Source organism: Procambarus clarkii, chromosome 65, assembly GCF_040958095.1.
Source record: "Procambarus clarkii isolate CNS0578487 chromosome 65, FALCON_Pclarkii_2.0, whole genome shotgun sequence".
Taxonomy (NCBI): domain Eukaryota; kingdom Metazoa; phylum Arthropoda; class Malacostraca; order Decapoda; family Cambaridae; genus Procambarus; species Procambarus clarkii.
This window is the reverse complement of record NC_091214.1, coordinates 22,559,848-22,564,847: the sequence shown is the minus strand read 5'-3', so window position 1 is coordinate 22,564,847 and position 5,000 is coordinate 22,559,848. Positions and strand designations below refer to the sequence as shown.

The window sequence follows — 5,000 nt, the reverse complement described above, 5'->3', positions numbered from 1 at the left end:
TGTGGTGGGACCGTCTTGTTTGTGGTGGGACCGTCTTGTTTGTGCTGAGACCGTCTTGTTTGTGGTGGGACCGTCTTGTTTGTGGTTAGTCCCCATAGTTTGTGGTGAGCCGTTCTAGTTTGTATTAATCTCCATTTTGTGGTTTTCAGTTCTTCCTGAAAGCCAGAAAGAAGAAACCCCAGTCCAACACCCTGCAGACCACTCACTCTGCTGGGCTGTCTGTTAGTTCTCAGTCAGCAGAGATCAGACCACTCACTCTGCTAGGCTGTCTGTTAGTTCTCAGTCAGCAGAGATAAGACCACTCACTCTGTTGGGCTCTGTTGTTAGTTCTCAGTCAGCAGAGATCAGACCACTCACTCTGCTAGGCTGTCTGTTAGTTCTCAGTAAGCAGAGATAAGACCACTCACTCTGCTGGGCTGTCTGTTAGTTCTCAGTCAGCAGAGATAAGACCACTCACTCTGTTGGGCTCTGTTGTTAGTTCTCAGTCAGCAGAGATCAGACCACTCACTCTGCTAGGCTGTCTGTTAGTTCTCAGTCAGCAGAGATCAGACCACTCACTCTGCTAGGCTGTCTGTTAGTTCTCAGTCAGCAGAGATAAGACCACTCACTGCTGGGCTGTCTGTTAGTTCTCAGTAAGCACAGATCAGACCACTCACTGCTGGGCTGTCTGTTAGTTCTCAATAAGCAGAGATAAGACCACTCACTCTGCTAGGCTGTCTGTTAGTTCTCAGTAAGCAGAGATAAGACCACTCACTGCTGGGCTGTCTGTTAGTTCTCAGTAAGCAGAGATAAGACCACTCACTCTGCTAGGCTGTCTGTTAGTTCTCAGTAAGCAGAGATAAGACCACTCACTGCTGGGCTGTCTGTTAGTTCTCAGTAAGCAGAGATCAGACCACTCACTCTGCTAGGCTGTCTGTTAGTTATCAATAAGCAGAGATCAGACCACTCACTCTGCTGGGCTGTCTGTTAGTTCTCAGTCAGCAGAGATCAGACCACTCACTCTGATAGGCTGTCTGTTAGTTCTCAGTAAGCAGAGATCAGACCACTCACTCTGCTGGGCTCTGTCGTTAGTTCTCAGTAAGCAGAGATCAGACCACTCACTCTGTTGGGCTCTGTTGTTAGTTCTCAGTCAGCAGAGATCAGACCACTCACTCTGCTGGGCTCTGTCGTTAGTTCTCAGTAAGCAGAGATCAGACCACTCACTCTGCTGGGCTGTCTGTTAGTTCTCAGTAAGCAGAGATCAGACCACTCGCTCTGACGGGCTATCTGCTAGCTCTAAGGCAGAGATCAGGTCCCACGCTCTGCTGGGATGTCTGCTATAGCTCTCAGGCAAAGATGAAACCACTATGCTGGCGTGTCTGCTCCCTCTCGTTAAGCAGAGATCAGCGGGGAGCAGAGTGTCTCCCAGCTGGGCGGCAGGATATCTTGCTCTCTTAAATGGCAAATCCTCGTATCAAGGGAATTGCGCAGTTCCCAGCCTCCCCCGCCCCCCTTTCCCATATTTCCCCCCCCCCCTCCTCCCTCACCACCCCCCCTTCACCCCCGCCTCCCCCTCTACCATTACCAGTCACCCCCCTTATACCTCACCACCTCCCTGCCTTTACCCCCCTAACACCACCTATATATATATATATATATATGACCAGTCTTCCCTCATTTCTTCCCTTTATCACCACCTCCTTGCTTTTCCCTCCTAATTCTCCATGTTTTCGGGAAGACATATTTGATTAGAACACGCAGGCGAGTACGCACACGGTACAAGCAAGTACACACACAGCGCAAGGCTTGTACACACAAGAGCGCAAGGCTTATACGCACACAGCGCAAGGCTTATACACACACACACAGCAAGGCTCATGCAAGCACGCACACAATACGAATACACGCAATCAACATTTTTACACACACCCAACGTTCAAACTAGCAAACGGATCGTCCCATCTTTGTTTTTTTCTCAACCACGGTTGAGAGGCGGGACCAGAGAGCCGAAGCTCCACCCCCATCCCCCTCCCACAAGCACACCTAGCTGAATACATAAAAAAAAAAGATATACAGGTAATAATATACAAACTTCGCCATGTTCATTGAAAAGAAAACCAGAATTTCAATCTTGCCTTTTCGCTCATAAAAATCACAAGTAGTTTTAACCTCATTACAAATCTTAAAGCTTGGAGCTCATAGTGGGTAAAACTTGCATTGTGGACCGTCTTAAGTATAGATGCAGCACACGAAAGGTGGGAAAATATTATTGAGATAAACATTTTTTAAGATATATTTGAGAACTGCATATTTTTATAATTATATCTTAAGATCATTCTTAAGAAATGTTTGGCGTTATATGTATGTCTAATTCAAATATCCCCCGGGGTAAAGGAATAATTAAATCTGATTGCCCAAACACAAGAATAACGACCTGATTACTCTAGCATATCTTATGTTTCACGTCATTAAGAATGAAGTCAATCACAGTGTATTTCTCTCTCTACTTCTTGTGTCAACAAAACATAAGACGAGTCTCTCTCTCTCTCTCTCTCTCTCTCTCTCTCTCTCTCTCTCTCTCTCTCTCTCTCTCTCTCTCTCTCTCTCTCTCTCTCTCTCTCTCTCTCTCTCTCTCTCTCTCTCCTTCTTGTGTGAACAAATCATAAGACGAGCCTCAGGAAACATGTACATAACACCAGTGTACTGAGTGGCGATGTACCGGTGTACCTGATTACGTCAAGACGTGTAGATTACTACAAAGATTACGTCAAGACGTGTAGATTATTACAAAGATTACGTCAAGACGTGTAGATTATTTCAAAGATTACGTCAAGACGTGAAGATTATGAAGATTACACCAGGTCGGAAAGACTATTAGGAAGATTGACCAGAAAGTGACGATTATTAGGAAGAATACTCCAAGACGTGAACATTTTTAGAAGACTGAAGCAGAACGTGAGGATTATTAGTAAGATCATGCCAAGATATGAGGCTTATTAAGAAGATTACGCGAAGATGTGAACTAGGAAAAGTAGTAAGCGCAGAATTTGCTCCTCCCATTAGGAGAAGAAGACTGCAGATCAGTGTGAAGAAAAGTACTATAGGATATTTGTGCTGTATCTAAAACTACTTCAAACATTACAATGACCAACAGGCCAGCGATCATGACTTCGACCAACAGGACAACGACTTACAACAGAACGTTAAGATTGTTAGTAAGATCATGTCAAGATATGAGGATGCGGACGAGGAGTCACAATAACGTGGCTGAAATATGTTGACCAAACCACACACTATAAAGTGAAGGGACGACGACGTTTCGGTCCGTCCTGGACCATTCTGAAGTCGATTGTGCACGACAAAATCTCACAATCGACTTGAGAATGGTCCAGGACGGACCCGAACGTCGTCGTTCCTTCAGTTTCTAGTGTGTGGTTTGGTCAACATGATATGAAGATATTATCTTTATAACACAGATAATAGCGAATAAAACGTGCAACAGGAATGATATTACCATGATAAGCATGCCAGAGATCCGTGCAACCATGACGACAGCTGTCTTGAGCACCCCTCTTGCTGTGTCCAAGATGTCAATTACTCTCAAGCGATTAAGGCAGCGTCTGGGATGCTCTCAGACGTAGGTTCGAATCCTCGTCACGGCCCTTGTGGATTTATTCATGTCCACTCAGTGCTGTGTAGTCTGACCGGCTTGGCACCCTCTTTGATGATTACTTTCCCTGTCCTTCTAGCCTCATTCACGAATATTTGACTTACAACACCAAAAAAGAGACACGAGTTGGTATATTTGATAATGTATTTCAATAAATTCAGTGGAACAGAAATGATAAATTCCCTCGTCGCATCTTTCTTTCTGCAAATTAAGCCCCAAGAACATTTATTTTCTTTTCGGAAATTAAGAATTAGGCCATGCTTATAGATTTAAGAAATAACTGTCACGTATGAAGATAAGATGATCTTCTCAAGATAAGATGATCTTCTCAAGATAAGATGATCTTCTCAAGATAAGATGATCTTCTCAAGATAAGATGATCTTATCAAGATAAAATGATCTTCTCAAAATAAGATGATCTTCTCAAGATAAGATGATCTTCTCAAAATAAGATGATCTTCTCAAAATAAGATGATCTTCTCAAAATAAGATGATCTTCTCAAAATAAGATGATCTTCTCAAAATAAGATGATCTTCTCAAAATAAGATGATCTTCTCAAAATAAGATGATCTCAAAATAAGATGATCTTCTCAAGATAAGATGATCTCAAAATAAGATGATCTTCTCAAAATAAGATGATCTTCTCAAGATAAGATGATCTTCTCAAGATAAGATGAAAGTGTTGATGTTAATTGTGCGTACTCCTAGTGCTTCCACTTCTTAGAATGATTACAAGGATATGATGATGATGCTGTAAGAAGCAACTAGTGAGAACGAAGGAGGTGGAGGTGGGGATGGTCCGGGGGTGGATGGTTGTTAGGTGTGGTCTGAGATCCACAACTCGTCTTTAAGCCGGAGCAGTAATTACTTGGCGTTTTGTCGTGCACTTATCAAAGCCTCCATCACACCGGGATTATATAACTTCCCCCTCAGATTACTCCAGCCCGCGAACTTGCGACCAAAGGGGGTTTGTTTTTGTCGGTAAATGGGGCCTTTTGTTGGAGTGTGTGAGAGAGAGAGAGAGAGAGAGAGAGAGAGAGAGAGAGAGAGAGAGAGAGAGAGAGAGAGAGAGAGAGAGAGAGAGGGAGAGAGGGAGGGAGGGAGAGAGAGAGAGAGAGAGAGAGAGAGAGAGAGAGAGAGAGAGAGAGAGAGAGAGAGAGAGAGAGAGAGAGAGAGAGAGAGAGGGGGGGGGGGGGGGGGGGGAGGGAGAGAGGTTTTGGTGGGTGGGTTGTGGTACTGAAGGGGGTGGGGGGGATGGGGGGGGATAGTTTTGTTTTGTTTATTGGTATTTCAAGTATGGCGTGTTGAAGAGTTGCAGTGTAACTTGCTGATATAGCTCGTAGTTTCCCG

General features: G+C 44.2%; 1 protein-coding gene across 1 annotated transcript in view; it reads left to right on the top strand.

Moving 5' to 3' along the window:
* Window positions 1-5,000, top strand: part of LOC123771060 (uncharacterized) — a 56,690-nt gene that overhangs the window by 30,036 nt on the left and 21,654 nt on the right. The gene's annotated exons all lie outside the window — the stretch shown is intronic.